Source organism: Pseudorca crassidens, chromosome 18 (assembly GCF_039906515.1).
Source record: "Pseudorca crassidens isolate mPseCra1 chromosome 18, mPseCra1.hap1, whole genome shotgun sequence".
Classification (NCBI taxonomy): domain Eukaryota; kingdom Metazoa; phylum Chordata; class Mammalia; order Artiodactyla; family Delphinidae; genus Pseudorca; species Pseudorca crassidens.
Genome location: NC_090313.1, coordinates 77,971,352 through 77,997,885, shown reverse-complemented (window position 1 = coordinate 77,997,885; position 26,534 = coordinate 77,971,352). Strand labels below are relative to the sequence as shown.

General features: G+C 43.7%; 2 long non-coding RNA genes across 21 annotated transcripts in view; one reads left to right on the top strand and one right to left on the bottom strand.

Annotated features, from left to right (window-relative positions):
• LOC137211355 (uncharacterized) overlaps positions 1 to 26,534 on the bottom strand; it is a 218,998-nt gene that overhangs the window by 72,493 nt on the left and 119,971 nt on the right. The window contains exon 6 of one of the 20 annotated variants that reach the window (XR_010937056.1): positions 3,252 to 3,365. The exons of 14 other annotated variants lie outside the window; for them this stretch is intronic. This is a non-coding gene — a long non-coding RNA (uncharacterized lncRNA). 5 more of the 20 variants (XR_010937054.1, XR_010937048.1, XR_010937057.1 and 2 more) reach the window with 5 other exon arrangements.
• On the top strand, positions 2,822 to 11,841 carry LOC137211356 (uncharacterized). The gene is made up of 3 exons (XR_010937064.1): positions 2,822 to 3,339; positions 4,129 to 4,266; positions 10,087 to 11,841. It is a non-coding gene; the product is annotated as an uncharacterized lncRNA (long non-coding RNA).

Genomic DNA, 26,534 nt, shown 5'->3' with positions numbered 1-26,534 from the left:
ACAGCTTAAATGTCATTTTTTTAAAATAACTGAGGATCTAAAGGCAGGCTGAGGTTGTGTGTGTGTGCACGCGTGTGCACGTATGCGAGCACGTGTCAAAAAATGAAAGAGTTTAGCAAATATCTTCATTTGATTAAATGTGAAAATGAACTCAGACTTCACTTAAAATAAGTCGCTTTTCTCAGCCTCCTGTAGGACTGTTTCAACTGAGTTCAATCAAGGTGACACTTACAAGCTGGGACCCTGCCAGGTAAGAATGACATCACACGAGGAATGTTCTTTGGCTGTAGCCCTGCCTCTCCTACATCCTTACCTCGCACCCCCCCGTTTTGTCCTTTGCTAGAACCTGGAATCTGTTCTTATTCCTCTTGGGAGGTCCGTTTACGTTGAAGGCACATCTGGCTTAATTAGGCTGACAGCTGCTCCAGGTACATTGGACGGGGTCCAGGCATCACATGCATTGCCATGAACTTGGCAGTTTAACCTTTCATAAGCTCATCCTTAGGCTGCAAATGAACTCGAGAGATGTGCTTTTATTATTTGTTACTACATGTTCATTTTCTACCTTGCTACCAAAACTGTCATCGGAGAGACCACACTACAAGGCAAAAAGGGTGCTTCCCTCGTGCCAACTGGTGAACAGCAAGGACCCAACTACCCAAACCTGTGAAATCTGGGCGGAAAAGCGTAATAATAAGTGGTCCAGGGCGGTTCTGGGGAAGGAGCTGAGAAAACAATTCCCCTTTCAAGACCCATGGCTTGCGTTTGCTTACATAGAACCCTTAGGCAGTAAAAGAGTGACTACAGTTATTGCCGCTTTGGCCCCAGCCAGCAGAGAAAGTGGTCTTCGGACGCCCCACACGCAGTGATGTTCTCATCCGCACTCCTGTTCCGCCAGCAACGGGGTGACCGAAAGGTTGGCACATGAGGATGGGATGGGCCGGGCTGTTGCAAAGCCACGCAGCCTGTGTTTGAAACTGCCTGCATTGAATGCCTTTGCAGTTGCTTTCATCGGCGTGCACACAGCTTTATTCCAGGAGAGCTCCATGCAGAAAAGCTGAGAACAACAACTGCTCTAGTCACCTCCGCCCCAGCCCGAGCCCAGATTCATAAACGCAAAGGCAATTCCAGAAGGCCCTTGCAAGGAAAGATGGTTTGCCTTCTCCCACCATACGCACTCAGAGAAGGAGAGTGCCTTGCTGGAGGTTCAGCTAATAGAATATTTGGTTCTCTGGGGGGTTTCCTTTTCCCAAGGAGCCACACTGTTGGCCTTCCAGGGGACAAAGGGAATCTTTCGAAACGGAAGGTCCTTCAGTTTGCCTTCTTCCTCGAGCTGACGTTTTCTACCATTACAGTTAACTTGTCTTTTTCTCCCTGACAATTCACCTCTACTCTGATTGGTCCCCGGAGGTGCACACGAGGCACCAAGTTTCTGACACCACGCTCCCTCCGGGAATTTCATGTTGAAATGCATTTTGTCTTACACAATAGGCCCAGCCGTACATTTTTCACACGCATGTTTTTGTGAACTTGACTTCACCTTTAGATTTTTTTTTAATGCCTCATTTTCCTGAGGGCACTTTTTGCGAAATTGATAAAATTCCTAATCTGTAGCATGTAATGGGCGAGTCCCACCTCAAGTGTGGGTTCCTAGCATTCTCCCGAAACTTAAAGACTTGGTGAAGGGAAAGAAGACCGTCAGCAATGGACGATGTCCCTTAACACTGGGAAGTGAGGCTCAGCACACGGCGCGGGGATCCGCTTCCGTCGGGGGGACCTCCGCACGTCTTCCCACGCCGGAGGAGAGAGGCTTCCCGCACGCCCAGGAACTCGCATCAGCGACCTTCTCCACCAGGGCAGGGCCAGCCAGCCCCGGGAGCCCTCCACCCTGACCCTGACCCTGACCCTGACCGGTCCAGCGGCGCACCTGCCGCGCTGGAGGCTAGGGCCCGTGCATCTCAGAAGCGGGATGCACTTTGAAAATAAGAGCCGACGGTGCGTGTGAAGAGGGGCGCAGGCTCAGTGTGGGCTCCCCCGAGGGTTCCCGGGGCCTGGCAGCGCTTCGGAGGCTGGGGCGGCTGCGGCGGCTGCCCGAGGTCAAGCCGGAATGGGTGCCAGGATAGATCTTCCTTTCCGGACGGAAGCGGGCACCCGAAGGCCACTAGGGGCTCAGCTGTCTCCCTCTTTGGCCCAAGGTCCACGGCTGCGGCTCCCAGCGGGCCAGCCCCACGCTCCACCCCCCCTCGTGCCGGGGAATGACCTGCCTTGGCCCCCAAAGCCAGCCCGCCACGGGAGAAAGCGCCAGGACGTCAAGGATGCCCGTAAAATCCCAAAGACGAAATATTCAGGTCGCTCATTTCAGTACATAGCATATATAAATAATATTTCTTAGAGATGCTTAGCTACAATTTAAAATATATATATATATTTTTTACAAAAGTATGTTACCTATCACTATAAAGTTGCTCACAGTGTACAGATAGGAGTAAAACAACAAAGGAACAAAATGAGAAAAAAGTTTTATCACATTATTTTTCTTGCCCCACCAGCCAATTACACGAACGGGAACAGTTAACATATCAGATTTAAAAAGTGCACCAGCAACTGGCTCTCATGGATGCTTTGATCCATTTCCTAAAACAGACAAAGAATAAAATTCGCAGCTGAGCAAAAACAAAAAATCAACTTTCAATGTGATGGCAATAAAATCTGTGCTTCTTGATCAAACGCTATCAGAATAACTGATTTGTTTCTTTACTTTTTCAAATCTGTGTACAAGTCAGGTCAAATGTCTGTTTTAGTTTATATAACTATTAATAACCATACAATAAAATTTTATGATGTAATGAGACACCATGCCATGAATGTTAGTCACGGACCGTGCACCATGCACTTCTGTCCACTGTAACTCACTCGGCACAGCGGCTGGCTTGTTTATAACAACCCCTCTTGACAACTGGAGTGCTGCCTTTTCCCTGCATATTAATTAGTACATGTGACAGAGGATAACGCCATCTCTGGGACAACAAAGCCTTTCATTCCCCTGAGCCTCTGGGCATCCACTTGGCTGTCTTTGTAGACGCTTTTTCCTCGCTGATTAAATGAGATAAATTCAGGCCACTTTCTGAGTTCCAGTGAACCGGGAGGGGTAATCCGGCACCCGTTGGAAGCTTGTGAAGCTGGTGACCAAGCCGCTCACACCTCCCTGGCTACTCTGTCCTCCCAGCCCGGGAGCCGACCGGGAGCCTCACCTCATGCAGAGCTGCTCCTGCTGGGTTTCAGAGCCACATCTTCATTTTTCAGATTTTTCAAAAAGGCTTTGATGGTCAGAGCTCACAAGTAAGTACAAAGCATGTAATTTAAGTCTGAAAAACATGTTGATAGTAAAAAAAAAAGTTGGCTATTTGACTTACTTTAGCTCAAACATCCAGCTATTTGGAAATACCTGTTTTTGACTGAATTTCTCCTCGCATCCAGGTGTTTGGCATTTTGTAGACAAGGATTAAGTGCCCATATGAGCATATACTGTGTCATATCCCTGGAAATTTGGGCAAACTAAAAGAAATTGGCTTCTTTCTTAGCAAAATCAAAATAAACTTTTCTCATTTCGTTTATAAGGTCACATCCCAAAGGGGAGGTGGGTTCCATGAAATAGTGGTTTTCATCCAGTTGCTACTTGTTTCACTCCGGGGTAAGGATTTCCAGCGAATAAGACACGTGAGCTGAGCAGTCGGGGACCGTGGAGCTGCGAGGCCCCTCAGGACGCTGCGCATGTCACCTCCATGCAGGCACGCGGCCTCCGCTGGCTGCCCCCAGCTGGTCCCTGGGGAAGCACCTCCCAAAATGTATAGACAATGCAGATGGACTCTCAGCCTCGGAAGTTTCCCTCATTAGAGCTGAAGGTGTGGGAGAACAGAGCCTGGAGCCCTGGCCACAGGCAGGGGCAACAGGCGGGGCTGCGCCACGCCCCGCATACTCCTGGGGGCCCGGCCGGTGCACGGGTGGGAAGAGGATGCTCAGGGACGGAGGCCCCCATGCGAGGAGCTGAGCTCACGTCAGAGCCGAAAAGCAAACCCGCCGTGGACTAAAGCATAGCATTCGTTTGCCCTCTCCTTGCTTGTTTTCTAGAAATTTACGGACGTGGGAGACTCTGGGCCAACCCACTGCAGGTCCAGGCTGGCAGCTGCTTCGGTAAATTCCTCCAGGGAGGTGGATCGGATCCTGGTACGGACGATGACACCAGGGTGGAAGAGAAGTTATTGACAGGTACGCACAGAGACAGCAGGATGTTTGGAAACAATGAAAAATTCCCGCAGCCAGCAGTTTCCTGTCTCTTCCCAAAGCCCATGCCAGTGTGGGTGTCGCAGCTGATTCCTGGGGAAGACAGAGCGTACGTAAGCCCTTTCCACGAGATCACAATATCGGGGGTGAACGCGGGCAAGGCCAGCTCTCAGTGCCCTGCGGGTATGAAATAAACCCTGGTCTCCAGGTGTGCGAAGCCATCTTCCTATCAAGGTTTAAATCAGTATTTTTCCTGTCACGCTTTTCTGAGGTCAGGAGTTCGTACAGCCTTTGTCGTCACCGTACCCTGTGTGCGTCACACCCAACAGAAAGAGCTCTGGCTAGACGTTTAACCAACCAGGTTTTTTTGTAAAGATCATATCCAAATTTCACCAGCTTTGGGATTGGGGGAAAATCACTCAACGTTCTGAGTATTTCTTTCAGTTTTCTATAGTGAAATAACAATAACACCCACAATTCAGAGTTGCTAGAAGGAGCACACGAGGACACAGATCTTCGGAGCTTTGCAAACCCTCAAGTATAGGACACAAGGCCGGGGGGTGTGCACCTCTGCCTTGTGGGCCACAGGAAAGCATGGGGACGCAGGCCTGCGGTGTGCGCAGCCTTCGGAGGCTGTGTGCCACAAGGTGGAGGGACTTGATTTGCATTTGACAAAAATGTCCTTCAGATCAGCAGGTAGAGAACTGAATCTAAGGGGCGGGGAGGCCTTTAAGAGGCTGCTGAGGTGTTGGTACACAAAAGGCAGAGAGGCAGTGGAACTAGGGCGGTCCTGACGGTGAGATGGGCGCGGTCAGAAGCAGCCTGTTTAAGACACTCGAAGCTCCAAGAGTCAAGTGCGTTTTCACAGCGTGAACGGTGTGAACTTGGGAAGACAGAGTGAGAAACAAGTTTGGGAGTAAAACACAAGAGAGCCAGTTTGGCACGTGCTCAGTTGTTACCTGCGCGCACCTGGAAGGGAATGTGAGCTGGCGGGACTGAGTCTGCAGACCACGGGTGACGGCAGGGCTGAGACGCGAGTTCCACTTGTCAATAGAATTGAAAATGATGGTTCCTGGGAGCACTCAAGCTTCAGGGGCAGAGGGGTGGATGGCCAAAAAGGGAAGATGGCCAGAGACTGGGCGCCAGGGTCCCCCGGCACCCCGAGGGCAGGAGCCAGCGCCACGGGGACCGGGCCAGCTGCGGCCGTCTCTGGAGGTCTTCCTGACTCCATCAGTTCCTGGCAGAGTCAGGCTGGGATTCCGTGCAGGGCTGTGCCTTTAGCCAGGTGCCACCCACTCACACTAGGCGGTGGACCCGTGCGGGCAGGGGCCGCGTCCTGGTCGTTGCTCTGGGTCCTGAATCTGCCCCAGGAAGATGGCAGACTTTGAAACTGGTGTTTGTTGAGCACAGCAAGACTTGAAAATCTGCTTGAATATCCTAAGATTTGATCCCATTTTGTAAGTAACTTGTGTCAGGAGAAGCTTCAATTGCGTAATAGGTGGGGTATGTGTAAACGCTACTGTATCCGTAATACCTGGCCCTTGCTGCATCTGGGGTGCGACATTTTGCCCTCAAAATGTGTATAAAAAAGATACAGCACGGAGACAAAAACAGAGAAACATCTCTCTCGCTGCCTCTCTCCTCTGTGCTTTGACTTTTTGAGAGCTGTGGCTGAAAAGAAATCCTCTAAGATGAAAGCTACTAATTCCAGTATTTCACATTTGGGGCCATTTTCCTTCATTTTTAAAAACACTGCTGTAGCCTCCCCTCCGCCCCCCACTCCCAGCCATGTTTCTAACCTGCCGCAAGGCCAGCAACACCTAATGCAAAGTGTCCGCGTCAGCGGGTGGCCATGCATGTTCATCACCGCCCCCTGGACCGTCCTGGTGATTTCTCTCTTGCATCTCGCATCTCCTTATTGGGTTTATAAGTTATGTGATCTTTCGCTTTCTGTGTCAATTTCCTGTTCTCATTTTGCAAATTCAGTGTCATGCATCCACTTCTATTAATTTGGCACCTGGAACTGAGATTTACTGTGTGGTCTGACATCTCTAGTTCAAGCAAAATAAAACATCAGACCCGTAGCTCTCTCTCCATTGCCCCAAATTGTGTTGCTGTTCTTTGTACCACGCTGAGTCATCTCCTTAAAGCATAGGCCTCGGTTTCCTTGATCCATAAAGTGGGGATCATACCTGCAGTGTTTCCTTCTCATAAAGACGTGATAAAATTCCTAAAGTAAAAATAATTTTCATTGGCTTTTGTGCTGCAGGAAATTATTTTCCTTATAAAACACGGGGTCACCTGAGTGATAAGGAAACCCTTTTCATCCACAGCCAATGTCTGCAACAAAGTCCTGGCTGGAAGCTCCAGAAGTGGCCAACCAAGCCTCACTGACCGTATCTCCAAGTGTCGGTGACACCTATGGAAACAGTTATGTCTGTTGAATCTGCAGAGGATTAGGTGCCCATGAATTAGAATAACGTCTGCAGTTACACCAGGGAGGATGCAGTTGCCAGGGTGATCCATCCTTACGCTTCAGGATGGAGGCCGACTAACAGCTGGGTTTGAGAAGAAAGGTCTTCTCCCATGCTCAGATTTCATCAATGGTCAGGGCAGGATGAGTCATCCACCTGCTGAAGCTCCCGGGCCAGACCTTCGCTGCAATCAAACATCGACTCTAGAGGACCAGGTCCTCCCGGTCACTTAGGCAAACTCTGTGACTTACAAGGAAAGGTCCAGACTCGCAAGGTACAGATCCACGTAAGCCTCAGTGTCCACGAGGGGCTCCAAGAGAAGCCAGTGCAATTGTAAACCAGGCCACAAGGCTAGGAAAATGCCCGGAGGAGCCACTGCCAGGGGGACGCCAAGTCTGCACGAGGCTGTCCTGCTACCGGGTTTTAAAAGTAGTCGGTTTTCTACGTCTGTGACTCTATCTCTGTTTTGTAAATAGGTTCACTTGCACCATTTTTGTAGATTCCACATATAAGCGGTATCATATGATATTTGTCTTTCTCTGTCTAACTTATTTCACTCAGTATGACAATCTCTAGGTCCATCCACTGAGGGGGAAAGCGGGGGGAGGGATAAATTGGGAGATTGGGATTGACATATACACACTACTACACGTAAAACAGATAACTAATAAGAACCTACTGCTTAGCACAGGGAACTGTCCTCAATACTCTGTAACGACCTATATGGCAACAGAATTTTAAAAAGAGTGGACATTATGTACACGTGTAACTGATTCACTTTGCTGCACAGCAGAAACTAACACAACACTGTAAATCAACTACATTCCAATAAAAACTAATTTAAAAAAAAGTAGTTGGACATTTTTTAACACAGTAGCTCTCTCTCCCTTTACACTCTCTTCTCTTCCACTCTTCAATCTGTAGTGGGAAAGAATCTGTATTTGGTAATTTAAGCTCTCATCTTAAGAAAAGTTTGAAGTAGCTGTGAGTAAACGCTGTGAGCAGGAAACCTGAACCCGGAGTCGGTGTAACCGACCAAGTCCCTAACACATGGGGAAAGACAACAGCACCAGAAATAAACACAGCCGCGCATACATCAGCAGAGAATGTGGATGGAAACTTCCCTGCGGGTACCACTGGGAACAGGGAGAAAACAAGCAGATGGTAATACTGGAGGGAAAGGGGAAATATAAAAAGAAAACATAAAAAGAGGAACTACTGAACTGTTTTGCACAGGATAGGAGAAATTCTGAATTGTTTTCTACTTAGCAGGTAAGAGTTAAGATAACAATTACGATACAAATAAATAACACATTCATGAAAAGGATTATATAAAGGCGTAAAAGGACTTTAGGCTTAAAAATGGCGTTCAGGCAATTCTAGAAAGTAAGTACATATATATTCGCCTAAAATTAGTGATAAAACTGGATATGTCAAAATCTAACTTGCATTTGAAGAGATATAAAAGAGCCTGCAGACATGTTTAGTTGAAACAAATCTAGTAAATCACAAACAAAATGCAAAGCAAAATTCAAAACTACGATTTTTCAAAGCATCTGTTTTTCACGCATGAATAGCCACCATCATGGTTATTTACCAACGTCTCATATTCAACTGTTAGACATGTTATTGGTAACTGAAAGTATGTGTTACCTAAACAGGTATGTTTTGCAGAAGTACCGAGACGGGCATTGCTTTGGTTCATGTCTGAATCACTTCGGCAGCAGGCGCCGTGTGTGCAGCCAGGTCTGAGCAGATGCTGGGTGTGGAGGGCACAGCCCTAACAGCACGCGGCCCAGCCCCCCGTCAAGGGCTTTGGGCTGGTCAGTCGTCAAGCTACTCTGTTCACATAAAGGTCTTCAGATTTACGCCAAGACGCATCTTTCACACGAAACTCGATAAATGCTTCAGCTTCAAATGGTAAGCAATCCCACCCATCTGTCCTCAAGCACCATTTCCTCTGAGCCCTCCCTCCCCAGCCTTCTGAACTGGTGAGCCCTGGTCTTTCCTGTTTCCAAAGTCCTCCCTGTGCTGCCCCTAGAGACGCACTCAACAGTCTGTTCTGTCCGACCTGCCCGCTCTCAGTCTGCTACTGTCCTGTGCGTCACACATCACCGAGCCCCAAAGGGTTCAGGGAGTGCCTGTGAATGAAGGTTTACGCGACCCGAGCAACAAATAAACAAATGACGTGATAATTAAACTGAGCTGTCCCAGGGCAATCATGAGATCTGGACAAAATAAATAAGCCGATTTACCTGTGCCCTGTTTTCGTTTTTATTTCCCTAGAAATGAAACACTCTTCATTTGGATTAAAGATTCATTTTCAGTCCGAAATGACATGTCCAAATTTCTCAGCTTCTCTGGATTACTGGATAATCCAGGGGTCTTTCATTCCTCAGATTAATTTATTCTTCTGCCCTCTTTGAATAAAATGAAGTGTACAACTTGAATCATGGAAACTATTATTTTAAAAATTGTTTACGGGGGATAAGGGGGGAAGGGATAGATTGGGAGATTGGGATTGACATATACACACTACAACTACTATATATAAAATAGATAACTAATAAGTTCCCTCTATAGCGCAGGGAACTCTACTGAATACTCTGTAATGGCCTATATGACCATATGGGAAAAGAATCTAAAAAAAAAAAGAGTGGATATATGTATATGTATAACTGATCCACTTTGCTGTACACCTGAAAGTAACTCAACATTGTAAATCAACTATACTCCAATAAAAATTTAAAAAAAGAAAGAAAGAAATAAAGAAAAAAATTATTTGGGATAAAAAAAAGTTGTTTACAACCTATATAATTAGACAGGTAAATATGGTCTAAGCACGATACATATATTTTAAATGTGTAATAGTGCTACCACAACCATTGATGAAAGATAACTTTGTTCTGGTTTATATGAACAAGTTTATACATCTTGAATACTTCTTGCAGGTTGTATTATGAAAATATTTTCTCTCTTGAAGAAGGGATTAGTTGTCAGAAATCCGATATGTTCAGCAAGAGAAGGAATCTTGGTTTTCTGATGGAGGTGGATTTTCTGTTCAAGATCAGTCATAACTTGTTCCTATAAAAACACACAAGGAAGGGATAAGGCACATTCTTCCCTAATATTGCAGGGAAGCAAGTTCAGAATTTAAAGATGAATTACCTCATTGTTCTACTAATATACAGTAATTAACTGCGCCCCTCGGTTTAAGTTACTAATTGGGGGATTCCTATCGGGATTGGAGGTACTTCTCCTCTCAACAATGTTCACTTCTAAACCAGTTGTTAGACACCGTCTCATTAAGTTACTACTTCAATCGCTACAGCTGCTGCTTCTTCACCTCTTTCTTCAGAAGAATCCCATCCAGCAGAGGCGGTTTCCATGTTTCATAATTACTCCTCCTCCAAGGAAGACCAAAGAAGCTGACGGCAGCGCCATCCCATGACTGCACATCTTGGAAGTGATGAGGTACAGTCAATAAAATATAGACGTACTCAGGATTAATGGAGCAGGTTGCATTTCAGAAGTAGAAAACCCTTGCAATACCAATTATAAATTATTTCTTAAAGCTCACTGTATTAAAAAGAAAATCTCTCTGATTTCTCTTAAAGTCACTTTAAATGGACCCATTCTGCTGGTTGTTTGTCTTAGTTAACCTTACATTAAGCTTTATCTCTAGTTTAGGAGTTTACTTTTCAAAAAGTCACTCTATTTGCAAATAAGAGAAAGCTCTGCAGAAAACTCAAACTAAAACACAAAATCTTCTTTTCCCTCAATCAGAATTTAGCAATGAGTTCACTGGTCCATGACACTAAAATGTATTTCTCTGTTAGCAGTTGACACAAGAATTCAAGCAGGATATTAAGCTGAGCAGCAAGGTCTTGTGAGAAAATCAGGAAGAGTCTTCAGAAATCCATCGCCAGAGGCTCCACACTGGTGAAGGGGGACTCGTGCTGGAGGGAGGGTGGGTGTCTCCCCTTGGGAGAGGTCGCAGGTGCATTAGATTTTGAGAAGTCTTGGTCTCAGACGGCCATGCTTTTTCCCACAAAGCTGTCAGATATGTTTTACCCTTAAAAAACCATCAAGAAGGTGTGAGAAATAATGGAAGCCAGACAAAAACCAGTCCTGTCCTTAACTGCTTGTTTGGGGAGGCCCAGGCCTCCAGTGGTGGAGAATCCTCACCAACCTCGCCTTATAGTACGATGAAAACAAACACAAGTTAAGATGTGGGTTCACAGCTGCGAACCAGGCCACAGGGGCTGGATGAGATCAGGAAACAGTGCCCCTCAGGGTCTGCTGAGCCCCCTCGGGCCTGTTAGCTTCTCAGTCTCCTGGATATGCTGAGGTTCAGGCAGAGCAAAGATAAGGTTTCCGTGTCCCCTTAGCACCTGGGCCGATTTAGCAGTGGTGCCCCTCACGCTGGGAGAATTCCTATCCTTCTAGAGTTTTCCTCCAAAGCAGTTTCTTCTCAAGGGTGTCCCAGGTCAGAGAATTTATGGTAGATTACTGGGTGGTGAAAAGAGGCCCCTCTGCCCTGTGTTCTGAGCTGTGGTGCAGAGCAGCCTCTTTGGGCCCGTGAGGACCTGTGTGTCTGTGAGAGATCTGGAACCAAAGTAAGAGCCGTAGAAAAACAGCGACAGCCAGGACAAAACACACCGCCTCGCTTTGACCCAGGAAATGGAAAGCATTCTGCGTGCCTCCAAATTCAGCCACATTCAGGCGCGGGCCATGGTGAAGATGGTTTTTTTCCTGTTCATCTATAGAAGGCACTAAATGTGCATTAAACACCCATATAGGAAAATAATTTTTTAATAATGGAACTTAATTTCTATGTCCCGGCATGCCCCAGTCCCACCAGGGGCAGGAAGTTCCTTCCCATCACTTCCAGGGAAGCCCATCACCTGAGGGCCAGGCAGTGCTGGCATGGGCGGCTAGGCCATCCAGTCATGTTCGTCTCTGCAGGGACGGCTGGTTCCCAGCAGCAAAACCTCCCAGGTCCCAGCTGGGCCTCCTCCTTCAAGGACCCTGCAGGTCTCCGGGCTGTTTCTCAGGCACCTCTGACCCCATGCTGGTGCAAGGAGCCACAGAAGCATTGACGGGTTTCAATACACCCTCTGCAGCTTCCAGGAGCTCTCCAAGGCAGCGCCAGCATCTCCAGCAGCAATCGTCACCCGGTGCTCTGGTTCCTGGACCCGGGGCCCTGCGCTGATGCTGGCTGATGTCCCTCACCCTCTGAACTTTCAGATTTCCTAGAAACTAGATGTTTGTGCCAACCCACCAGCGAGCTGTACAACGTTCACCCTCTCCTCTTCAGCAACACCTCAGCAGCTAGTGGGTGTTCTAATAATTCTAAGGAAAATATTTAACCCCTCCGGGCAGAGAAAGCCACCCTACACCTCGATGGCTCCAGACTGACTGCTCCAGAAGCTTTATGCTCCAAGTCCCTTAAGGACTAGACTTTTTTTTTTAATTAAAATTTTTGTTTTGAGATAACTGCAGATTCACATGCAGTTGTAAGCGATCCCAGGTATTGAATACCTTGTACCCGGTTTCCCCCAATGGTAACGTCTGGCAAAACTACAGTACAATATTACAACCAGGATGTGATGCAGTCCACATACACAACATTCTATCACGCCAAGGACCACCCCATTTTATCCTCTGGCAGCCACTAATATGTTGTACTTTCTCTATAATTTTGTCATTTCAAGAGCATCATATAAATGAAATCATATGGAAACATTATATATAATATAAACATATACAGAATGTTACATATTGCATATATAATACGTATATGTTATATATGTAATATATATGTACTATATAGCATATGTGCAATTTAGTACATTAAAGTACGTATATACGATATGCTATATGCTATATAGTACATATATATTAAATGAAAGTTTTCGTGATTGCTTTTTTTCCCCTCAATATAATTCTCTGGAGATTTAACCAGGTCATTGCAGGCGTCAGTGGTTTCCTCCTATTTGATGCTGAGTAATATTCTGTGGTATGGACGCCCCACATCCACTGAAGGACATCTGGGTTCTTTCCAGGTTTGGGCTCTTATGCATAAAACTGCGATAAATATTCGTGTATAGGTCTTTGTGTGAACGTAAGTCTTCATTGCTCTGGGATAAACGCCCCGGAGAGCAAATGCTAGTAGATACGGTAGTAACGCGCTCAGCTTTTTAAGAAACAACCAACTAGTTTCCAGATTCCCACCAGCAGTGCCTGAGGGACCCAGTTTCTCTGCACCCTCATCAGCATTTGGAGATGTCACTATTTTATTCTAGCCATATCGATAGGTGAGTAGAAATAGCTCTTCATGGCTTTAATTTGCATTTCCCTAATAGCTAATATTGTTGGACATCGTCTCGTGTATTTATTTGTATTTATCTGTAAATCCTTTTCATTGAAATGCCTGTTAATATCTTTTAACTATTTTCTAATTGGATTGTTTGTTTTTATACTGTTCTGTTCTGAGATTTCTTTATACATTATAGACACTTGTCATTTATCAAATATTTAGCTTGCAATATTTTTCTACCAGCGTATAGCTTGTCTTTTTATCCTCTTAATGAGTGTTTTGCAAAGCAAAACTTCTTAATTTTGATGAAGTCCAATTGATCAATTTCTCTTTTTATGGGCTGTGCTTTTCATGGCAAGTCTAAGAACTCTTTGCCCAACCGTACGTCCCCAGATTTTCTCCTGTTTTTCTCTAAAAGCCTTAAATAGAATGACAGATTTTGACTTAAGTTTTGTTTAAGCTGTGAAGTTTAGGTCACTATTTTCTTTTTTTTTTTTTGTCCTATGGACGTCCGGTGGCTCCAGCTCCATCTGACGAAACTCTGTCTTTTGCCTTTTGTAAAAGTGACTCGCCCCTCCTCCTCTTCCTTCCTTTTGTCTTATTTATAATTATCTTGGATATTCCTCAATTTTTCATATGAGCTAAGGCTCAGTGGTCAAGTCTCATTTAAAACTGCCCTTTAGCAATCTGACTGGAATTTCACTGAATCTGTACATTAAATTGAGTACAACTGACATCTTTAAAATATTTACTTTTCCCATTTAGCAAAATGAAATATATCTCCATTTATTCTGGGTTCCTATGTCCCATAACTTTTCATAGTTTTTTCTACAGAGGTCTTAAACAATTTTTGTTAAATGTATTCCCAGATACCATAAAGTTTTTGTTGACAATGAGAAGTATATCTCTTATTCTACTGTATTACTTTTATTGTTCTTATAAAAACTCTCCACTACTTTCAAATACCAAATATTTTGAATCTCCCTTTCCAATTCAAATATTTCAGCTTTGGTTAAAACCTCTAGAGAAATATTAACTAGTAGGGATAATCCCTAACTTGAATAAGAATACATCTAAATATGGGGATATATGTATAACTGATTTACTCTGTTATAAAGCAGAAACTAACACACCATTGTAAAGCAATTATACTCCAATAAAGACGTTAAAAAAATACATCTAAAGTTTTACCATGAAATGCTACTTTTAACAGATATGTTTTTAGAGTTAAAACAACCCTCCTCTCTAGTTTGCTGAGAGCTATTGTCATGACTGTGCACTGAATTTCTGACAGCTTCTTCTGCATTTGTTGTGCCAAACACAATGTTGTCTCCTTCCTTTACCTTACTAGTATGAGTAAGAGCAATGATAGAGAATAGTACTGCGTCCTGTGACAAATTCCACCTCCGCATGCTCTATTTTCTTTAAATACTGCTACATTCGCTTTTTTTTTTTTTTTTTTTGGTGAGATTTTTGAAAATGTGATCATGAGTAACCTTGCTCTGGGTTTTTATTTTATTTTCCTTGTCTAGCTAGATGTAGATTATTGGCCTAAAATAATAGGTGCATAATTGAATGCACCTTAAAATAAGATGCATAATTTTATTTTGCTATGTTCTTGGAACAGTTTGTCTTGAAGTTTTGTTAGAAGTCATCTATTAAAAAATGTCTCATCTTGTTATTTGAAGGAGGGATCAGGAGGGACCAGCATACAAATGTATTTCTTTTAAAAGTTATTGGTTTAAGTTTCTTAAAAAACAAGTTTATTTGAGACAGTTTTGGTAAGGTATATTTTTCTAGATAATAGTCTACTTCACCTATATTTTCAAAAGTTTGGTACGATGCTGTATGTGGCATTTTCTTGTTTTAAAATATCTCTCAGGGGCTTCCCTGGGGGTGCAGCGGTTAAGAATCTGCCTGCCAATGCAGGGGACACGGGTTTAATCCCTGGTCCGGGAGGATCCCACATGCCGCGGAGCAACTAAGTCCGTGTGCCACAACTACTGAGGCTGTGCTCTATAGCCTGCGAGCCACAACTACTGAGCCCATGAGCCACAACTACTGAGGCCTGCATGCCTAGAGCCCGTGCTCCACAACAAGAGAAGCCACCGCAATGAGAAGCCCGTGCACCACAGTGGCTCCTGCTTGCCATAACTAGAGAAAGCCCGCGCGCAGCAACGAAGACCCAACACAGCCAAAAATAAATTAATTAAAATAAAATCTCTCTCTGTTCATTAAAGTTATGCCTACTTTGTAATTCTTAGTGTTATTTGTTCATATCCTGACCGATCCTGAATTTCCCCTGCTCACTCTGTTCAGATTATGATTTTTAAGCCTCTCAGAGAAAAGCTTGAATATATATATTAAATATGTGTTTTTCTAACAACATGTGACAGTATTCGGTGCCTCTAACTTTCTCCCTAAACTACAAAGACTTTAGCATGTTTAACCTTTCCTGCTCATATTTCTTATTGTTATATGCAGAGTTAGTATCTTCGTGATTGACAATGAATGAACTTTGGTAATATGTTTTGAATTCTTTTTCTCTGTTCACTATTGTCTCTGTCATGGCACACACATTCAATTCTTTTTGTCTATGTTTATTTGCTTCCTGCAAATATACCTTTACAGTACTTTCAGTAAGCATATGTGGTTTGTAAAGTCTCACCTGTCTTTATAGTTCTCTATTCTGTGCTCCCTGTTGAATGATAATTCAGCTGGGTATAGAACTGAAGTTGATATTATTTGTCTCTCAGTGATTTGAAAGCTGTTCCTCTGCGGCCCTCTGCTCCGTATTGTTGATGTTGAGAAGTCTATTCAAATAACTGCCATTCTTGATTGGGGAATTCGTTTTCCTCATTATTAGTTTAATATCTTCCCCCTCTATCTAAGTGTGGATTTTTTAAAATCTTTCATGGGATTTAAAATGGATAATAGGGCTTCCCTGGTGGCGCAGTGGTTGAGGGTCCGCCTGCCGATGCAGGGGACACGGGTTCGTTCCCCGGTCCGGGAAGATCCCACGTGCCGCGGAGCGGCTGGGCCTGTGAGCCATGGCCGCTGAGCCTGCGCGTCCGGAGCCTGTGCTCCGCAACGGGAGAGGCCACAACAGTGAGAGGCCCACATACCGCAAAAAAAATATAAAAATAAATAAAATAAAATGGACAATCAATCTAGAGACTCCATACCTTTCTTCACTCTGAAAAATTCTCAGCTTTTAGCCACTGTCTCTATAAACGTTGTTTTTGGTCCACTTCCTCTGGTCTTGGTGTCCTTCTGTTCTTAACTGGATTTTGATTTATCCTGGACCTTCAAAGTCTGTCTACCACTTTACCTAACTGCTCTTTCGTATTTTCAAAAAATCTCTTTGTCTTTTGGGGACACATTCTGAGTAAACGCCACAGTACTGAGTTTCAGTTCTCTAACTGTCTTTGGAACTAGAATGTTTTGGAAGTTGGATTTGTAGGCAGAACCTGTCAAGAAGGATCTCCATGCCTCTGTTTCTTTCTCTCTCTCTCTCCCTTTCACACACACACACACACACACACACACACACACACACTCTTTACTCACTTTTCTAGGAACTGCAGTTGTGCACATCTTCCCCAGAAGCCCACTCCTGAATCCCAGCCTCTGCAGGTCCAGAGCCCCTACTCTGAAGTGATATTGGGGATATAACTTGCATTCATTCATGCAGTTAACTAAAGTGAAGCACAGCTGTTCTGAGGAGCACTGTGCCAGAAGGACCCTCCAACCCTGGCCATACAGCCCTGGCCACCACATTTCTGCTGGCCCTCTACCAAGAACTCAGCATGACTCCATTTATTATTTTTTTTTCCAAGGAAGACACATTTTACTATAAGAGAAAGGCAGTAAGTGGACAACTGCGTAAACAGAAAAGTGGAAACGCAATGTTACAGTTATACGCTGTAGATTAGGCATCAAACCCAACATGGGGGTAAATTTGAGGAGTGCTTATTGGCTCAAATATTCCCTCAGCACTGAAATTTCACTTATATTCTTTATTAAAGTTGGTTATTCCCCCACACAAGTCCCCCAGATGTGGATGGCGAGGAATAATTCTGAATGCTTTCTGAACCTCAATTCTCAAAATCAATGGGTCAGCAAGACCGGACATTATCTCCTTTATAGTTTTAGAATCTTGCTTCTTTATATCCCATCTAATGACCTCATAATCTTTACTACGGTAATAGTCCCCTCACTATTCATCCTGATCTAATATTTATGTAAGAGTTAAATCCCATGTTTTAAAATGCTGTTAAAGCTCACTCTTATTTCACAATATGATGAGTTAACTTTTTCAAGGAGGCTATCCTTTTATAACACTTAGTTTGGGCCAGTCACGTTCTACATCACTTTACGTATTTATTCACCTAATGATCACAATAGTCCTGTGATGTAGATGCTATTAACAGGCTCACTTTACAGCTGACCAAACTAAAGCACAAAAATATTATGTCACCTTCCAAAGGTCATGGAGCACGTAAGTGGCACGCTGGTCCCAGAGACTGTGCTTTTGACCGTTACAAGTAACCACAATATCCACGTCACACCACCTTTGCCTCTAAGGTTAACAAACCGAAATTTCGCATCTTTGTAAGGCTTTAAAGTTCTTTGGGGACAGAATCTAGCTTATTCATCTGCATACCATCCAGGGCTGCTTTCAAACTACTATGGCGGCAGAATTGAGTCATTTTGACAGAGACCTTACGACCCTTAAAACTAAAATATTTACTGTTCTGGCCATTTGCAGAACAAAGCTGCCAACTCCTGCTGTAGAGCAATAGTTATGCCTCCTGCAAGCAGTCCTCTTAAGTGAGGGTGTCTTCCAAGCTCTGAGGGGCAGGTTTGCACAGGCCGGCGATGCCCGTTTGTGGGCTGACATGATGAGACACACTCACACTCGACTTCAGGCTGATCTCACAGAGCCTGGACCCGTGGTGTTGGAACCAAAAGGGACCCTGGAGGCCACCTTCATCTGTGACCAAGACCACCAAGAACCTACAGGTGCGCAGACCTGAGCCGGTGGAGGAGCCAGCCTTAGCCTTCGATTCTCTTTAAGCTGCGGCTCAATAGAGTGTCGGGAATTCTAGAGCAGACCTAAAACTGACATTCAGTACATTATTTTGAGATTAAATAAAATATGCACTCCAAGGATTGAGTGCCAGTTTTCAGAGGGGCATGTGAATAAATGCCCCTGCAGAGTCACTGTGCTTTGCAATTTATTTTTTTTAATTGAAGTATAGTTGACTTACAGTATTGTATTAGTTTCAGGTGTACAGCAAAGTGATTCAGTTATACATGTGTATGTATATATCTAATTCTTTTTTTGATTCTTTCCCAGTATAGGCTATTACAAGATGCTGAGTATAGTTCTCTAGGCTATACAGTAAACCCTTGTGGTTTATTTTACACATGGTCCTGTGCATCTGTTAATCCCACACTCCCAATTTATCCCTCCCCTCCTTCCCCTTCGGTAACCATAAGTTTGTTTTCTATGTGCAATTTGTTTAAAGAGCAAACTGCTGTATGGCAGGAGTGTCTGGTCTGCAGCCTGCTTGGTGCTTGTATGTCGGAAAGATTACAAGGCAGCCCAGCACGATTTTACCTACGGGTCATCAAGGCTAGTTTACTAGTCCGTTGAACTGCCCCAGGGGATCATCAAATTCTACCTTAGGTAAGTTTTGCAACAGTGTGACAATAATTTCAAAAGGTTTAAGTGAAAGAAATAGCCAAGTTTTTCCCCCTCTCAATTTTTAATTAGTGATATTAAATTACAGAAATACCAAAAAAAAAAAAACAAAAAACCATTGACCATGAAGTCCATCTGTCTTTTAGGCTCAGGCAGATTGTCTGAAGTGGCACCTAAAGGGTATTCACGTGGGAGGAGGAATTACCAGCGTGAAGCTCCAGTCGCCCCTTCCATCTGCAAAGTGTGGACCTCGAGTCTCCCTGTGGGAGCTGAGTGAACACAGCATCCCTAAGCCCACAGGACCCCGAGCCATACTCAAAATTACATGCAGTAAACCTCCCGGAGATGCTTTGTTCTATTTCATTTTGAACTCGTGTCCCTCCGGAGCCACGTTCACTACATTTCTGTAGCTAAAATTGAATGTGGGAGCATATCGTGTTTTATACTGATTATGATACCACCGTGTCCTCTCACATTTATTTGTTGGTCATTAGCAGATCTGTCTTGTCCTCTCAGTTCCTAATTTTGACCAAAGTGGCTCATCCCAGATACATGAATCCTTCTGTCAGTGAGTGTCCTTTATATTTAAGCACTGAATGCATCAAGCTCCCTTAGGCATCTATAATGAGCAAAACGCTATCATATTTTAGCTAATGGCTGTATTAACTTTGTTATCTCTTCGTAGAGGCGCAGAGAGAAAGCTGCACGTGCACAAAGGGAACGTAGCTTAACAGGAAGGGAGTGCCGTGGCTCGCATTTTCCACCGTATCACACGCAAACCCGAGGACGTGTCGCGGTGGCCAGTGGAGACGGCGTTCCCCGGTGGTACTGTCTTTCCCTGCGTAGACACGGTGGGCAGGTGTCATGATTAGACTTGACAGCTTGAGTTTGGAACTCCGAAGGGAACGCCAAGGACAAGGAGGTAGTGAGGTGGAAGGAGAGGAGCTGGGGACCATGGGAAGGAGGGGCCGCGTGCGAGAACTTGGGCTGCTGCCAGGAGCCACTGCCAGGGCTGGGGTCCAGGGAAATCTGGCCACGCTCTCCCCCAAATCTGGCCTCCCGGGAGCTGGAAGGGAGACACCAAGGATAAGGTACACACCACTCTATTTGCTATCTGAGGGGTTTGTTCGCTTTTCTGTTTTAATGACAATGATCAGGGTTGCCTGCAGTGCAAGTTCTGGGGCACAAGGTTTATACCAAGGAGAGACTGAAATTCAGAAACTGCGTGTCACTCTTTATCTGGCTCTTATCCGACATGTACACAGTTCCTGATGGAATACAGGTACAGTAGGAAAAAATATCTCACCCCCAATATTTAGGGCCTGATCCTTTCTGAATTTAAGACACTTCCAGAGTTGGGATACATTAAGCCCCAAAGCTTACAAAAATTAAAACAAAATTACCTGGTAAGGTATGGTACAAACCACGTAATTTAAATTTCCTAAGAAATGAACAGTTTTACAACCATTATTATATGACTATATTTGATCTCAACTTGTAATTGCTTAACATATGCACATGCTAAGAACATCTTTTCTAGTCAGGACATATAGATTAATTCCATTGTTTTTATTGGATGCAGAGTATGTCACAGCTTGGATATATCAAAATTTATTTAACTCTTTCCTTACTGATGGTCATTTAATTTGTTGAATTTGTTACCATGTTTTGTTTTTTGATACTAAAACTAGTTTTGCAATGAAAACAAAAAAAGAAATGAACAGTTTTTAATTGCATTGTTAGAAGACCTTTTATTCAATACAAATATATTATAAAATCTGGGATGTGTATTAAGGATCTCTCTCTTTCAGTCATTTGAAAACATATGGGTTTATCTAATAGGAGAACATAATGCAATAAATCCGAGTGCATACCCAAATATATTTTAATTGCCAATTATTGCACTGAAAATAAACATTTGCATTAGATACCCACTTCTGTAAAAAAGTAATGCTATAATTTTTAAGTACTATTTATTCAAAGCAAATACTTTTTGATATACAGGTGGGCTGTGACAAAATGGTATCATCATGATTAAAATCCGCAGAAACCTAAGGAAGAGAAAAACGAGCCCTTTGGAAAAGATTCATCCAAGGCAGCAGTATACTATGTTATGCCTCTATCTTCCTAACTTCTATTTTCACCTGGAGAGCCATCTTCTTTATGGCAAAGATCTGTGTTCCATGAAATTGATTAGATGTTTTTAACAAGAAGTCATTTTTGACCCATTCATTATTACCCTCACAACCCTGAATGTTACATATAGTCACTACCCAGTCATTTGTAACCTGGTAACTCACAGCATCACCGCTCATGCATTCATCATTATACCATCTCAGCATCACCAGCCATCACAGCATCACCAGCCGTCACAGCAGCAGCATCTCAGCATCACCAACCATCACAGCATCACCAGCTAATGCAGCAACTCCAACCAACACACGCCCACTAACCATCACAGCATTGTCGTACCACCAGAACATCATCAGACAATCGGAACGTCACCATACCATCAAAAATTGTTTTTTAATCAATCCAGTGATAATATTTTAAGAATAGAGTATAAGGAGAAATTTTTATGGACCAATTATGCACGTTTCCTGGGAGTCCAGACTGAGATATATAAATGATCTGCAATTCTCTGAGAAATTGTAACACAGAAAGTCTGGTCTGATACATAGATTTGGTTAATACTTTAACAAGAATTGATAAGAATGGAATATATATGAGGGAAATATCAAGAGAGAATGTCAGCAATAATTAGAAAATATCACTGAAAGAAGGAAATCAGCTCTCAGAGGAGCTGGAATCACACCAACAATAGCTGTTGCCCATTTCCTAGTTTTGCCAGCTTGGATACCCTACCACACCTGTTTTTATAATCCAAACAACTTGCTACTAAATCCAGTCTCCAAGACCTCTTGTGTGCATGTGTTTTAAGTTTATACCTACCACTGCTCAGAGCCACCTTCCTTGAATTACTTCAGTACCTGCCAAGCTTTTTGCCCAGGTTTGATCCAGTTGTTGAAAACTAATAGCTAGAAGAGCAAATCTGCTGGTGACACTGCGTCACTGCACCACTGAATCGTGGACAGAGTTCCAACAAGCACCTAGGCCTTACGTGGAAGAGCAAATCTGCTGGTGACACTGCGTCACTGCACCACTGAATCGTGTATGGAGTTCCAACAAGCACCTAGACCTTACATGGCAACTGTCAGAGCCAACAGGTAAATCTTTCAGGATCTAGTCATTTTCAAAACTGTTCCACCTCAGAAATTAGATGTCCATCATTTATGGACAGTATCTGTGATCAGAAATCTGAGTAAGAGATCAAGTAATCTATGGTTAAGGCTATGATACTGATTTTAACTCTTAGAGAAGTTTACTTAAAGAAAGTAAGAAACTATCATCAAAATAAGAATGCCTTTGAAGTGTATATAAATTGTATTTAAATCGCTGTGAAAATCAAAAAATAGTTATGCCATTATCATATTAAACATACCCTTTGTTCCCTTTTCTTTGTTGATTTCATTAGAAAAACTACTGGCTTTGCTTTTTTTAAAAACCCAGTTCATTCTAAATTAGATTTTGTATGAACCGGAATGTTTCAGGGAGAAGAAAGGGGTAAGTCTGAGAAAAAGATCACCCACAGACCCTCTGGGTTTCTCCCTTCGATGGATTCAGATATTTTCCCACACACTCCTATTCTATCAACTGATATAAAATGTAGACCTACAGCATATGTGTAAACACGACTCCAAAGGCGACGGAGGTGATCCTCTTTCCAGGATGGAATCTGAGGTTTGTTTTTTTTTTTCAATTTTTTCCTTTTTTTTTTTTTTTTGCGGTACGCGGGCCTCTCACTGTCGTGGCCTCTCCCGTTGCGGAGCACAGGCTCCGGACGCGCTGGCTCAGCGGCCATGGCTCACGGGGCATGTGGGATCTTCCCAGACCGGGGCACGAACCCGTGTCCCCTGCATCGGCAGGCAGACTTTCAACCGCTGCGCCACCAATCTGAGTCTTTTATGCCCCGTGTGTGTGCTCAGCTGAGCTGTGCCCCGACCCCTCATGCAGGTCCTGCCCCCAGATCCCAAATCAGCCAGTGTGGAAAGCGCCCACCGAGAGCACAGTGTTGCCCCACGCCCTCCCCTGTCCACACCGCTTCAGTTTTAACATCACTAGTTAATCTAAGTCTTATTCCCTTCTATTTGCACGGACACGGCTCCCTCTCAGAATGTGTCACCCAAAGCACAAACTGAGTGTCTCCTCAGTGGACGCCCAGAGCCAAGTGTGGTACCCAAACCAGGTTTGTTCAACGGTCAGTGACTCACAGAAGGGATGAAGGGATACAGAGAACGGCTCACACCCATTTCCCCGCCCATCGGATGTATTCACTCATCACAAAATTTCCATGACAACCCAGAGCTGCTTTCCCACTTCAAATAGCACACCCTAAAAGCCGTGATTCCACATGCTTAAAATAAGGTAATTGTCAAGAATAAATTTCCCCTAGAGCGAAATTAAGGGCCTGTCCAAATGTTTTTCAGATTATTATAATTGTTTATGCAGTACTGCTTATCCATCCGAACTATCTACAGAAATGGACTCTAACTCAGCAAACAGACAAATTTACTTGGCTCCGTTTTAAGATTAAAAGCAAGATTACAAGTTAAAAGGAGAACCCGTTTGATTTTTGATACTCACTGTACCTCCTTACTAGAAAATTATACGTCCTGAATACTCGACATGCCAATACTCCTTCTTAATTGAAAAGTAAGATTCATACAGGAAGGCAGAGGTTTTTTTTATCATTTTGAACAACTAAAATATTACAAACGAATGACACGAGTGTGAAGAGAAAGAGAACGAAGCAAAGCTCTTAACCAGTGCCATTTCTGTAACAGCTCCTACTTGGGAAAATAACATTGTTCAGCATCGCTGGGGAATGATAACCCCTCTATTAAGTAAAAGGAATGATATTGGTTGGGATGACTCAGAATTGCCTTGGCACTTAAATAAATTCACGGGGGGTGTACGTGCTCTTAGTACATGTGTTTATCTAATACCTAAAACTTCTGTTTAAATAGAAAATGGTCACAAACTGTTTCTTTTTATCTTGTAAGGCAGAAAAATGGCATGTGAGCGCCGGCCAGGAAAATAGTCCCTGCATAAGTGAATAAACACCCTTATCCTCCCCACGGTAATGGACGTGCCAGGTGATCTCCCCTCTGGCACTGGAAATTATTCATCCAGTGTACTCTTAAATCTACCATTGTTTCCTGGTTTTTGAAGACTTTCCCAAAAGGCATTAGCTAATTTATCCGACTGATTTCATAATGAGAAGGGGATTAATTACCTCTCCCCATCTTTGTCTCCAATCAACTCTCCCTCTACAAATAAAACTACCTAAATATATGTAGCTAATGAGAACAGAGAGGAAAAGCTAAGATTCTGCATTTAGGAATGAGTCTCAAGTCTGAGAAACTGTCCTAGTCCAGAGGACCCTCAGTGGATATGATGACGCCTTGTAACAGGGAATCCAGGATGGGATTGGTAAGAACTAAGGAAACAGGAACAAACTATGGACTTTAGTTAATGACAATGCATCAGTATTGGTTCATTCACTGTGACAAATGTGCCCTAGTAACAGAAGATGTTAATAATGGGAAAGTGAGCCTGGGATGCATGGGAACTCTATACTACCTTCTCAACTTTTCTGTAGATCTGTCTATTCTAAAATAAAAATTATTTTAAAATGCTTTCTCTTACTGACTGAATTATTTTGACCCCGATGAAATATATTTAGATTATGCTACAGTCAAAATTAGTCTAAAGATTTTTACAAAGATCTCATCAATTAAGAGATAGAGCTGAACTGTGACAAAACACCGTCTTCCTTTGATTTTATAAAACAGTGTATTTTTCTATGCTTATCTTCATGTGATTAATAAAGCATGTAGGTGAAATGAGCTAGCAGAATTCACCAAAGTTGTAGAACATTTTGAGTTGCTCCATGTAAAATGATTATGAATCAGATTCAGGAATTACGCAGAAGAGTCTCTTCCCGGGGACCAAGGCACTGTGGAATTGGCTCATTTTTATTAATATTCCATCGTATTCAATAGGTGACAATGGTAGGAAGTCACCATATTAAAACTAAGCACAGGGTGTGGGGTGGTCCACGACGGTGAAAACTACGTGGCTTAACCAGGTCATAACTGGGCCAGGAACTGCTTTTTGGGACACAATGCCCTAGGAACGGAACAATTACAGGAATCAAAAACGACCAGAGCCTTTCTGAGTCTTTTATCAAATGATTCCGCAAGACGATTCATTTCTAAAATCTTTCTCTCACTGACTAATAAATATCTTCCATAGATGTGGATGATGAACGTGTATATACACGCTTGGAAGTTTTAATATTTTACTCTCATAAAATTAGTAGAAGTGAGGGGCTCTGCAGTTTTCTTTTATTCCAGAAATAAGCTTTCCATATAATCTAATGGAATCACGTGTGCCTATATCCTTGTGTGCGTGTGTGTGTGTAGAAGCAGGTCACAAGTGATGCAGGCTCGCAGATACACTGAGAAAGCTATCAACCAAGTGAATAAATCAGAGACTACGTGTTCCTGCCCTTACCCTGCAGAGCTAGGTTATCATTTATGGGTTGTTTGGATTTCTTACCCCCTCCTGTAGGGAGGAGAATTGTGTGAATTCTTCCTCATGCTTAGATGTGTGAAAAGTAGCCCTAAACGTTCCTTGAGAAAGCAAACATTGTAGTTAATGCAGCACATTAACATATTACAAATGTTGAAATGGACTTTTTTCCTTTGTGATAAATCTGTGCTAACAGTGGGTTCTTCTCAGCCTCCTCCAGTGTGGCTGGTCCCTTGAGAAGGTTTCTAACGAACAGGGGTCTGTGGAAATCCAGCCAGGAGAAGTGTGAGCCCACGCGGCCTACTTCACCTGACGGCCTGTTGGCAAATGGAGAAGATCCCGAGATCAGCTCACCCCACGCTGTGATTCCCAGAGCACAGCCTGGTCAGGGTGCTTGGGGGAAAGTGCGTCAGGGTGAAGTTTTCCTTGTTGGGCTTCTTTACAGAAGGGGAAGAGGAATTGAATATCCTGAATCCGGTCCACGTGGGGCTCCCACTGGTGTAAAGGGAGGATTTGAACACGAAAGGAATGTGAGTTGCTCACTCTAACTCCTGCAGGGTGTATGTGGCCCAGATTCCTGCCCTTCACAAACAGCCTGAATCAGGGCTCCAGACAGGAAAATGAAGCCCATCCCGGAGGCAGTGCCCGTTTGAGCACCCTCGATTTTTTAAAGACGTTTTGAATAATTTTTCTTCATTTTCTTGTCTTCATGGTGAATTACAGCATCCCCCCTGCTATTTATAGCGTTTGCACATCAGTCTAAAGACCGGGATAGGGTCTGTTTCTGCAGCACAGAGGCTGCCCTTGGATGACGGGTCACGTGCATCAAATCCACGCCAATGTGTGACAAAGCGCTCTTGGAAGGGCCAAGATGTGAAAAGACTACTGGAAAGCACACACGTGGTTTTTGAAAGAAAGGGGAGAAAGAAACGGCACATTCCCATCCCCAGCAGACAGAGAGACCGGCAGAAAGTGCTTCATTTTCAGTAAAACTTCTCAGGCTCCACTGAAACCTGGATCAGGTTTATTCCCAGTGATGCCCCTGGTGGCCCTGCAGTGGGAGTGATTACAGGGGTGACTTGCCCCCCAC